Below are 12,683 nucleotides of genomic sequence, written 5' to 3' on the forward strand. Positions count from 1 at the left end.
TTTTACACCTTAAGGCTGACAGATTCCCCTTTTTACACATTACGCCAGACAGCGTCCCCCTTGTTACACATAACGGCAGACAGCATGCCCTTTTTACACATAGCGGCAGACAGCGTGCACTTTTTACACATAACGGCAGACAGCGTGCCCTTGTTACACATAGCGGCAGACAGCGTACACTTTTTACACATAACGGCAGACAGCATCCCCTTTTTACACATAACGGCAGACAGCGTGCCCTTGTTACACATTATGGTAGACAGCATGCCCTTTTTACACATTATGGCAGACAGCGTCCCCCTTTTTACACATAACGGCAGACAGCATGCCCTTTTTGCACATAGCGGCAGACAGTGTGCACTTTTTACACATAACGGCAGACTGCGTGCCTTTGTTACACATAGCGGCAGACAGCGTACACTTTTTACACATAACGGCAGACAGCGTCCCCTTTTTACACATAACGGCAGACAGCGTGCCCTTTTTACACATTGCGGCAGACAGCGTGCCCTTTTTACACATTGCGGCAGACAGCGTGCCCTTGTTACACATAACGGCAGACAGCGTCCCCTTTTTACACATAACGGCAGACAGCGTGCCCTTGTTACACATAACGGCAGACAGCGTGCCCTTGTTACACATAACGGCAGACAGCGTGCCCTTTTTACACATTACGGCAGACAGCGTGCCCTTTTTACACATTGCGGCAGACAGCGTCCCCTTTTTACAAATCACGGCAGGCAGATTCCCCCTTTTTACACATTCCGTCAGGCAGATTCCCCCTTTTATACACATTACGGCAGACAGTCCCCCTTTTTGCACATGAAGAAAGAAAGGGAAAGAAAGAAAGAAAGAAAGGGAAAGAAAGAAAGAAAGAAAGAAAGAAAGAAAGAAAGAAAGAATTATACTTACCCTCTCCGCTGGCTCAGGCTCCTCGGTGCAGCTTCTGGCAGAGATCCCGGGCAGGAGAAAAGGAGGAGGAGGGAGGTGGAGGAGGAAGCCGTAGCAGCGCTGTGTTATTGATGGAGGCGCTTCTGCTGCTGTCCCTCTGCTTCACTATAGGCTGTTCTCCGCCGCTGTGAATGCTGGGATGCACTTCACAGCGACGGATGACAGCCTATAGTGAAGCAGAGGGCCAGCAGCAGCAGTTCCTCCACCAGTAACAAAGCGCTGCTGCGGCTCCCTCCTCCACCTCCCCCGTACCGCTGCGCTCCTCTCTTCTCTGGCCAGGCGGCTGTGTGCTGCGGGCAGCGGTTGCCCGCAGCAGACAGCGGCATGTAATGAGTCAGTTTGACTTATTACATGCTTTGGGCCCCTGGACAGAGGCGGCCCCAGTGAAACGCACTGGTTGCACTGGCGGTAGTTCCACCTCTGGTGTGTATATCACAGCGACTGCACACCCAGGAGTGTATACAGTGTAGGCTGTGTAATTTGAATTATGTTTAACTGGATAACCATGTATTAAGTGAATAAATAGTTGATAATTTTCTGTCAGAAATGTGTATGTCTGCCAGTGAGACAGGGATACGCATGCTGCTGTAAATGAGGCAGTGATGCGCTGCTGTCAGTGAGGTAGGGATGTGCTGCTGTAAGTTAGGCAGGGATGCACTGCAATCAGTGAGGCAGGGAGGCACTGCTGTCAGTGAGGCAGGGATATGCTGCTGTCAGTGAGGCAGGGATGTGCTGCTGTAAGTGAGGCAGGGATGTGCTGCAGTCAGTGAGGCAGGAATGAGCTGCTGCATACCTCCCAACTTTTTAAATGGCTAAAGCGGGACCTTGGCGCCCCTTTTACCATCACTGAGGGGGCATGCGTAGTGCTCTCTGAGCTGCTGGCATGCCCCCTCTCTCTCTGTCACCCATGAATAGATGCTGTGCGCATGCACACAGCGTCTATTCACCGCTGCTCTGCTAAGCAGAGCAGCAGTGACAGGAGCCTCCCAACTGCCCCCTCACTGTGGGACATTGTGGCCTGTGGGTGGGACAGCGGGACTGTCCCGCGAAAAATCGAGACAGTTGGGAGGTATGCTGCTGTCAGTGAGGCAGTGAAGTGCTGCTGTTAGTAAGGAAAGGGTGCTCTGCGGTTAGTGAGACAGAGATGTGCTGCAGTCAGTGAGGCAGTGATGCGCTGCAGTCAGTGAGGTGGTGAACCGCTGTTGTTAGTGAGGCGGTGATGCACTGCTGTCAGTAGGGCAGGGATGTGCTGCTGTCAGTAGGGCAGGGATGTGCTGCTGTCAGTGAGGCGGTGATGTGCTGCGGTCAGGGAAGCAGGGATGTACTGCGGTCAGTGAGACAGTGATGTGGTGCTGTTAGTGAGGAGGGGCTGTGCTGCTTTTCTGTGAGTAATGTTTCTGTGAGTGATCCTGTGACTTTGTAATGAGATTTTGGTGACAGTGGGAAATAGTTCAGCCACACTGAGAAGTGTGTGTTCATTGGGAAATAATGCCAAGTCATGTGATCTAGTGTGTCCAATCATGTTAGTGGGATTTCCGTCTTTATAACACATCATTTGATAAATATTACAGATGTGCAGGTTCGGTTTTCTGAAAACTGAACCAGCCTGAACTTGCCATTTCCAAGGAAATCAGAGCCCTGGTTCGGATCCGAAAATGAGGCAAAATGCCATCCTCTTGGCATCGGATATCGCATGTTTTTGATTGCATAAAAGTCCCTCCCGCAGAAATTAATATGCCATTTTACAGTGGACACTGAAAGGTTAGGGAGTGTGGGGCTGTAGGCTGCAGCAAGTCTAGTATACTTAATAAAAGCTCGAACTTTATATATACTGTATAAGACAGCACTTTCAAAACGGAGGAGGGGAGGCATAGCCATATAATTCAAATAATTAGCTTGTGTGTGGGCTGTGGGCTGCAGCAGGTCTGGTTTACTAAAGAAAAACTCAAACAATGACTGTTATTACCCAGTCTTGTTTTTTTCACTGTTGTTTCCAATTGTTTTGTTTTGTCACTGTTTCCAATTATAAAGCACAATGGAATTTGCTGCACCATATAAGAAACTGTTAAAAAAGAAATAATAAATAACTATATATATATATATACACACTTCCATGGGGAGGGCGGCACTTAGAGACTTGGACATCAGTTTAGGTGAACAAGCCCCACAGGGCAACCTTTTATTGTTGGAAGGGGAGAATCCCCGAAACGTCACAATAAAAGGTTGCCCTGCTGGGCTTGTTCACCTAAACTGATGTCCAAGTCTCTGAGTGCCGCCCTCCCCATGGAAGTGCATGCTAGCAGTGGTGGAAAACCCTGAAGGGAAGGCACCTGAGCAGTCATTACGTCAGTCCGGAGTGCCGGGGTCCAGCTTTTGTTTGTATATATATATATATATATATATATATGTATATATATGAACTGTCAAACTGGAGGAGGGGAGGCAAAGCCATGTAATTAAAATAATTAAAGTTAGGAGTCAGGACTGGAGCAGGAGCACTATCTTAAGGAAAAGACAGTAAAAGGGCACTGTGTCAATAATATATATATATATATATATATATATATATATATTTTAAATGACAGTAGGAACACTCACTGTATTAACTTAAAAGGGCACAGTGTCATGTATTATTAAAAAAATAAAAAAAGCCAGTAGGCGCTCTATATTATAACTTAAAAGGGCACTGTGTCATGTATTATTAAAAAAATAAAAAAAGCCAGTAGGCGCTCTATATTATAACTTAAAAGGGCACTGTGCCGCCATTATTAGAAGAGCTGCAAGTGGCAGTGTGTAAAAAAAAAACAAAAAAAAACAATAAAAAAAACTTGTGTGTATTGTTCAGGTTAAGGCATTGTGTTGTAAAATAACATTCATTAGGTGCCACCATTACTAGAAGCGATGTGGGTCGCAGTGTGCAAAAGTAAAACAAAGAACTAAAACATGTGTTGTTCAGGTTCATGCATTGTGTTGTAAAATTACATTCATTAGGTGCCAGTGTGCGCCACCATTATTTGAAGCACTATGAGTCACAGTATGTAAAATAATAAAACGTCTGTGTTGTAAAATAATAACGTTCATTAGCTGCCAGTGTGCCACCATTTATAGAATGGGAGTTGCAGTGTGTAAAAAATAAATAAATATTGATATGGATAAGTTGACAGAAGTGCAGGAGCAGCAACCCAGTACTAGTGCTGAGACTGCTGCCAATCATGATAGTACTTCAACATCTACTATAGATGGTCCAGGGGACACAAACTTTAAGAAAGCGCACCTGAAATCTAAACAATGTTAAAGAAAACATCACCTCTAAATGGAAAATATACTGCCAAAAAATGTAAAATAGGCAACATGCCATACACCACATGCAGTGGCATGGAAAGGCTAAGGCCACGGCCTTTGTTTGCGAGTGGTGGTCCTGCTAGTGCTACTGCCGTTTCATGCACTAAAAGAATGCCTTTTGCAGAAGATGGGTTCAAACACAGTTAAATATCTTCTTCTGTAACCTCATATGATGATGCAATACCTGCTCCATGTGAGTCTAGTAGAGGTGTCACCTTTAAACAGATCAATCAGTGCCCCCAAAAAAGACGGACACTAAGGGTGAAGAATAGACTGTGTGTTCACAAATCCCTGAGGTGAATGTAGAGGTGTCCACGTTAGCTATTGGTGAGTCTAACATTTATGTAACTGTTCTCATAGAAAAGCCTCTTTTCACCATTTCAGCAGTACAAGTAAAGATGGTGACATAGAAATTGAGGATTCTGGTGTGGAAATGCAACAGGATGAAGGGGTATTGGTGTATCTGATGTTATTGAAGATGTTGATGATGAAAATGTTGTTTGTGTCAAAGTAAGTCAGCAACAAGTGGCAACAGTTCTTACCTGTGATAAAAAAAGGCCATTGTCATGCCTGGGCATAAGACCAACAAAGCCACCTCTTGTGTGTGGAATAATTTTTACCCAAATCCTGACAATATTTGTAAAGGCATTTGTACCATTTGTGAGGACAAAGTTAGTTACGTCCCTGTTAGGTAATTTGCGGCAAGGTCATGTGAATTATTTATCAAAATGTGAAAAATCCTGTAAAATAATAAAAAGCAGTCCAGTATCAGTTACTAGCAGTTTCGACCAGCACATGCGATTTCCATTGCCAACACTCTCATTTTTGACCTCCTCAGTGATAAAAGTAGTCCTCACAAAAAAAAATGGTTTGTGGGGGCTCAAACAAACCAAGCACTTCAGCCACAAAAGTGGCAATCCATGTTGCTGAAGTGCTTGGTTTGTACCTGTCCTTTTTAATATCCAACATAAAAGTAGGTGGGAGGGTCCAAGGACAATTCCATCTTGCGTGTCTATTCTTTTCATTATGGGCTGTATCTGGGTTTTTTTTTTGTTGGGGGGGGGGGCATTGGTAATGTTCTTGTTACGATTCCTGTACTCCAGACTGGAGAAGATCTTATGGCAGAGATCTGAGTACAGGAATGAAATACAGGTTGTGGGAGCTGGAGAGCCTAGTAACCCCTGGCGCCCTAACTCCGTTGTCTCGCCCGTGTTATCAGAAATCCCCTGCGAGACTATGGTTGCTTGAGCCCATGGCAGCCGCGTTCGAAGGGCGGATTATGTCTGCCCAACCCCGATGCCCCCGCAGGTCTTAATGGGAGACAAGGGGAAGTCCGAGACAGGGAGATAACAAGGGGCCCTCTGACTAAGCAACCAAGCCAGGGGTTACAAGCTAACTTAACTAAATCAAAAGGTATGTGCGGACTAGCCGCCAGGGAAAAGGACAACCAAGGATCCACGGATCCGACACTCCTATCCGGCACCGCTGGACACCAGAGTGGATCTTGTGGAAGCGGAATCCTCCGCAAAGCACCAGAACTCAAAATAAACACAATAATAAATAGTAGCGGACAAGCCGCAACACACGGCTGCGCCGCGACTCACGAACACCACCAGATGTTAAAGGTGCTCGGTCAGACTCCAGGAACAGATGGTAACTTCCGAGTACTGGATCACTGAGAACAGGAACAAACGAACAGACCGGGACTGGGAACTCTCTCTGCAGCAGAATCAGGCAAACAGGAAGCTATCACCGGCGTCTGTGAGGAGTCCTGGGAGTGCTTTTAACAGAGAGTCTTCCAATCAGCTGTTTGGAGGCTGATTGGATTAAATGCCATGCAGCTGACAAGCTGCATGGCCAGGGAAACAGATGAGTGATAATTACAACATGCCGTGCAGCTGCATGCTACACAGCCAGGAAACCAGTGATGATATAAACTTAGACCCAGCAACGGGGAACACGATCCGACAGTGGCGTCCCCGTTGCTAGGCGCCGGCCGCACTGACGAGCGGACCCTCGGCGCCTAACAGTACCCCCCCCTTGAGGAGGGGTCAAGGAACCCCTAAATCCGGGTTTCTGAGGAAATTCTTGAAAAAATGCCCTTTTGAGCCTTGGGGTCCTCATCTAGGACCCACGACCTTTCCTCAGGACCATAACCTCTCCAATGCACCAAAAAATAAAGCCGACCCCGGGACAGCTTGGAATCGAGAACCTTCTCAACCACGAACTCCTGCTGACCCTGTACATTAACTGGTGATCTCCCCTGAGGTTTTTTACGAGGAAATCTGCTAGATGAAACATATGGTTTGAGCAAAGAGCAATGGAAGGTATTTCCGATTCGTAACGTTTTTGGTAGCTGTAACCGGAAAGCAACTGGATTGACTTTTTTGATAATGAGAAATGGTCCAATAAATCTAGGACCCAATCTGGCTGAGGTTTGTCGAAGTTTGATATTGCGAGTCGACAGCCACACCCTGTCTCCTACTCTAAAAGTGCACGGCCGCCGGAAACTGTCCGAAAAATCTTTTTCCTTGAAAGCTGCTTTTCTGAGAGCTATGTGCACTTTTTTCCAAATAAGTTTAAGATGAGAGGTCAGGGCCAGAGAGGAGACAGAGGAATGTTGGAAAAATGAATTAGCTCTGGGGTGGAAACCAAAAACTGCAAAAAATGGAGACACATTGGTAGAGGAATGACAGGCATTATTATAAGCAAACTCTGCCAATGGAAGAAACTCAGACCAGTCATTTTGGAGTTTGGCCGAGTACAAACGCAAATATTGTTTTAAGGATTGGTTCACTCGCTCAGTCTGTCCATTTGATTGTGGATGATAACCGGAGGTTAATGATAATTTCATTTTTAACGAAGCACAAAAAGACTTCCAAAACTGTGCAATGAATTGTGGACCCCTGTCAGAAACAATATCAGTGGGTAACCCATGGAGTCTGAAAACATGACGGAGGAACAAGACTGCCAATCCCTGGGCAGATGGCAATCGGGGAAGACCAATAAAATGAGCCATCTTACTAAAACGGTCCACTACCACCCATATGACTGTGCATCCAGCTGACAGAGGGAGATCCACCACAAAATCCATGGAGATATGCGACCATGGTCTAAGAGGAACATTCAATGGCATAAGTTGACCAATAGGCAAAGAACGGGGAACTTTATGCTGTGCACAGACCTGACACGAAAAAACAAACTCTTTAATGTCTTTAGAAAGACCAGGCCACCACACTGCGCGGGATACCAATTCAAAAGTTTTAGCGACTCCCAGATGCCCTGCAACTTTGCTATCATGAAATTCCTCCAAAACAGTTGCTCTCAAAAACTCAGGAACAAAAAGACGACCAGCAGGAGTATTTCCCGGAGCTTGATGTTGAAGCAGCTTCAATTGAGAAAAAACATCCTGTGTGAGACCTGCCTGAATGACTGAAGGCGGAAGTATGAGAGTAACAGGACTGTTGTCTTGAGCTGGAAGAAAACTGCGTGAGAGGGCATCTGCCTTGATATTCTTGGAACCAGGTCTGAAGGTGATAATGAATTTGAAACGAGTGAAAAATAAAGCCCAACGAGCCTGTCGGGCATTCAGTCGCTTAGCTGATTCAATGTATTGAAGATTTTTGTGATCTGTCAAAACAGAAATGGTATGGGTCGCTCCTTCAAGCCAATGTCTCCACTCCTCAAAAGCCCATTTAATAGCCAGCAACTCCCGATTACCAACATCGTAGTTGGATTCAGCAGATGAGAATTTCCTGGACATAAAGGCACAAGGATGTAACTCAAGGGAATCTGGATCCTTCTGAGAAAGGATAGCCCCTACACCAACCTCCGAGGCATCTACCTCAACGATGAAAGGCAATTCTGGGTTGGGATGTCTAAGGACAGGGGCTGAGACAAAGGCTTGTTTCAAGGCCTGAAAAGATACTTTAGCTTCACATGACCAATTGGTAGGATCTGCTCCCTTCTTAGTGAGTGCCACAATGGGAGCAACTATGTCAGAGAAAGAGTGAATAAACCTTCTGTAGTAGTTCACAAACCCTAAAAAGCGCTGAATTGCTTTTAAGTTGGTGGGATGCGCCCAACTCAGGATGGCTTGGAGCTTCTTAGGTTCCATTCGGAATCCCCGAGGGGAAATAATGTACCCTAAAAAGGATACCTCCGTGACGTGAAATTCACACTTCTCCGGTTTGGCATACAAGTGATTTTCACGTAATTTCTTAAGTACCTGACGCACCTGGGTAACATGTTGTTCTATAGAGTCAGAAAAAATCAAAATGTCGTCTAAATAGACCACAACGAATCTTCCCAGAAACTCACGGAGCACATCATTAATGAGATCCTGAAAGACTGCCGGAGCGTTAGATAGGCCGAAAGGCATGACCAGATACTCATAGTGACCTGATTGAGTACTGAATGCCGTTTTCCACTCATCCCCCGATCTGATTCTAATGAGATTATATGCTCCTCTCAGGTCATTCTTGGAAAAAATAACAGCCGAACGTAGCTGATCAAAGAGGACAGAGATCAGAGGCAGAGGGTAAGTATTCTTTACTGAGATTTTATTCAGGGCTCGAAAGTCAATGCAGGGTCTGAGGGAACCATCCTTCTTCTCTACGAAGAAAAAACCTGCACTTAAAGGGGATTTAGATGGCCTGATAAACCCTTTCTCAAGACTTTCTTTCACATACTCATTCATGGCCACAGTTTCAGGACCAGACAATGCATATAACCTTCCTTTAGGCAACGTGGCACCAGGAATTAACTCAATGGTACAATCATAAGGCCTATGGGGAGGCAAAATATCCGCATTGCCCTTGGAAAACACATCCAAAAAATCTTGGTACTCTCCAGGAATATGTGCGGGCCTGGCAACAGCTACTCGGATAGGAAGTGTAATACATTCTTTATCACAGATGGTACTCCATTGTAGAATCTCCCCAGACTGCCAATCTATGATGGGATTATGAAAGGCCAGCCAAGGGTGACCCAGAACCACAGGAACTGCTGGACAATGGGTAAGAAAAAACTCAATCTTTTCAGAATGTAGAGCTCCCACCGAGAGCAAAACAGGAGGTGTACATAGAGAAATAACCCCATTGGATAAGGGACTCCCATCTAAACCATGCATGGTGATACACCTACTTAAGGTTAACTGAGGAATACCTAGGGCCTTGGCCCATGTTAAGTCCATAAAGTTTCCTGCAGCTCCACTGTCCACAAAAGCAGAGACCGAGGAACAGCGGCTGTCATAAGAAACTTTAGCAGGAACCAATAGTGAATTATTTGAGGAGATGAGCTGTAGACCAAAGTGAACCCCCTCACTATTCACTTGGTCAGGAAGTTTCCCGACTTGTTTGGGCAACTACGGGCAAAATGTCCCTTACCTCCGCAGTACAAACACAGACCAGAATTTTGCCTCCTGGTTCTTTCTTCCGGAGACAATTTGGAGAGACCAATCTGCATAGGCTCCTCCATGTCTATCGGAACGGAAGAAACACAGGGAAAAGAAACTACAGATGCCCCTTTCTCAGTCCTCCGCTCTCTGAGCCGACGATCTATTTTAATAGAGAGCTCCATGAGTTTATCAAGGTTCTCAGGAGCGGGATACTGAAGGAGGCTGTCTTTTATAGATTCAGATAAGCCGAGGCGAAACTGACTGCGCAGGGCAGGATCATTCCAGCCACAGTCGTTCGACCAACGGCGAAACTCCGTACAATAATTCTCTGCAGGATTCCTACCCTGTCTTAGAGCACGCAACTGACTTTCTGCGGATGCCTCTCTATCAGGGTCGTCATACAATAGCCCTAAAGATTTCAAAAAAGCGTCTACAGACGATAAGGCCGGATCGTCTGTCTTTAAACCAAAAGCCCAGGTCTGAGGATCCCCCTGAAGCAGAGAAATTATAATTCCAACCCGCTGAGCCTCCGTACCTGAGGAAACTGGTCTTAAATGAAAATACAGTTTACAAGACTCTTTAAAATTAAAAAACTGTTTTCTATCCCCAGAAAAACGGTCAGGCAGATGCATTTTTGGTTCAGGGATGACCCTCGGGGAAGTCCGTAACAGATCTTCCTGTGAGCTCACCCGGAGGGACAGATCCTGAACCATCTGGGTAAGTTCCTGAATCTGACTAACCAAAAACTGGCCAGGATTTGGCCCAACACCGGTGGGATTCATGAGGCCGACAAAATTCTCCCTACTGGATAAGTGAAAAAAAATTAACTCCTGTTGAAATTTTTTCTTTTGTCTGGCCGGTGATAATGTTACGATTCCTGTACTCCAGACTGGAGAAGATCTTATGGCAGAGATCTGAGTACAGGAATGAAATACAGGTTGTGGGAGCTGGAGAGCCTAGTAACCCCTGGCGCCCTAACTCCGTTGTCTCGCCCGTGTTATCAGAAATCCCCTGCGAGACTATGGTTGCTTGAGCCCATGGCAGCCGCGTTCGAAGGGCGGATTATGTCTGCCCAACCCCGATGCCCCCGCAGGTCTTAATGGGAGACAAGGGGAAGTCCGAGACAGGGAGATAACAAGGGGCCCTCTGACTAAGCAACCAAGCCAGGGGTTACAAGCTAACTTAACTAAATCAAAAGGTATGTGCGGACTAGCCGCCAGGGAAAAGGACAACCAAGGATCCACGGATCCGACACTCCTATCCGGCACCGCTGGACACCAGAGTGGATCTTGTGGAAGCGGAATCCTCCGCAAAGCACCAGAACTCAAAATAAACACAATAATAAATAGTAGCGGACAAGCCGCAACACACGGCTGCGCCGCGACTCACGAACACCACCAGATGTTAAAGGTGCTCGGTCAGACTCCAGGAACAGATGGTAACTTCCGAGTACTGGATCACTGAGAACAGGAACAAACGAACAGACCGGGACTGGGAACTCTCTCTGCAGCAGAATCAGGCAAACAGGAAGCTATCACCGGCGTCTGTGAGGAGTCCTGGGAGTGCTTTTAACAGAGAGTCTTCCAATCAGCTGTTTGGAGGCTGATTGGATTAAATGCCATGCAGCTGACAAGCTGCATGGCCAGGGAAACAGATGAGTGATAATTACAACATGCCGTGCAGCTGCATGCTACACAGCCAGGAAACCAGTGATGATATAAACTTAGACCCAGCAACGGGGAACACGATCCGACAGTGGCGTCCCCGTTGCTAGGCGCCGGCCGCACTGACGAGCGGACCCTCGGCGCCTAACAGTTCTTTTCTCATACATCCTAGAGGATGCTGGGCACACTTCATAGACCATGGGGTATAGACGGGATCCGCAGGAGACATGGGCACTCTAAGACTTTTACTGGGTGTGAACTGGCTCCTCCCTCTATGCCCCTCCTCCAGACCTCAGTTAGATTCTGTGCCCAGAGAGACTGGACACTAACAAGGGAGCTCTCCTGAGTTTCTCTGAAAAAGACTTAGTTAGGTTTTTTATTTTCAGGGAGCACTGCTGGCAACAGGCTCCCTGCTTCGTGGGACTGAGGGGAGAGAAGCAGACCTACTTCTAATGAGTTCAAAGGCTCTGCTTCTTAGGCTACTGGACACCATTAGCTCCAGAGGGTCTGATCACTAGCCGTGCTAGATCCTCGTTCCCGGAGCCGCGCCGTCAACCCCCCTTGCAGAGCCAGAAGAAAGAAGCCGGGTGAGTATTCAGAAGAGAAGAAGACTTCAGAGATGGCAGACGCTGACTGAGGTACCGCGCGGCGGTCGCGCTGCGCGCCACGCTCACACACACACAGCGGCACTGTTGGGTGCAGGGCGCAGGGGGGGGGGGCGCCCTGGGCAGCAGGAAACCACAGATCTGGCACTGGCAAAGACAGATGGTGCCTGGGAACATATTATACCCCCGCCAGTATAAATATATATTCAAAGGAAGCGGTACTAAAGCGCGCCATTTAGGGGGCGTGGCTTAGCCCTCATAGCTCTAACCAGCGCCATTTTATCTCCACAGAGCTGCAGAGACGCTTAGCCTTCCTCTCCACTGTAACAAGTAACAGGGAAAAAACAGGGGGGGCACAGTTTATTTGGTGCTTATTATTGTTATTATTTCTGATAAGAAAAGCGCTGACATCTCTGGGGCTGTGTATTGCACACTTCAGATCAAAGTTAGTCGCTGGGGTGTGAGCTGGCAAACTCCCTTTGTGTCTCCCTGACAGGCTTAGATTGGGTCTGTTCCATATAGCCCAGTGTGTTTGGTGGTGTCGGTGCACGTGTGTCGGCATGTCTGAGGCTGAATGCTCTTCCCAGGAGGAAGTAGGTGTGGAGACAGTACAGGCTGTGGGAGTGACCCCGTCGGCACCGCCGACTCCTGATTGGGTGAATATGTTGAGTGTTTTAAATGCTAATGTGGCTTTATTAAATAAGAGGTTTGATAAATCTGAGT

The 12,683-nt window shown here is 46.8% G+C and overlaps 1 protein-coding gene across 1 annotated transcript in view; it reads left to right on the forward strand.

Annotated features, from left to right (window-relative positions):
* FGF12 (fibroblast growth factor 12) overlaps positions 1-12,683 on the forward strand; it is a 926,229-nt gene that overhangs the window by 37,817 nt on the left and 875,729 nt on the right. The window lies entirely within an intron of this gene.

This window comes from Pseudophryne corroboree, chromosome 4 (genome assembly GCF_028390025.1).
Source record: "Pseudophryne corroboree isolate aPseCor3 chromosome 4, aPseCor3.hap2, whole genome shotgun sequence".
In the NCBI taxonomy this organism is placed as follows: Eukaryota; Metazoa; Chordata; class Amphibia; order Anura; family Myobatrachidae; genus Pseudophryne; species Pseudophryne corroboree.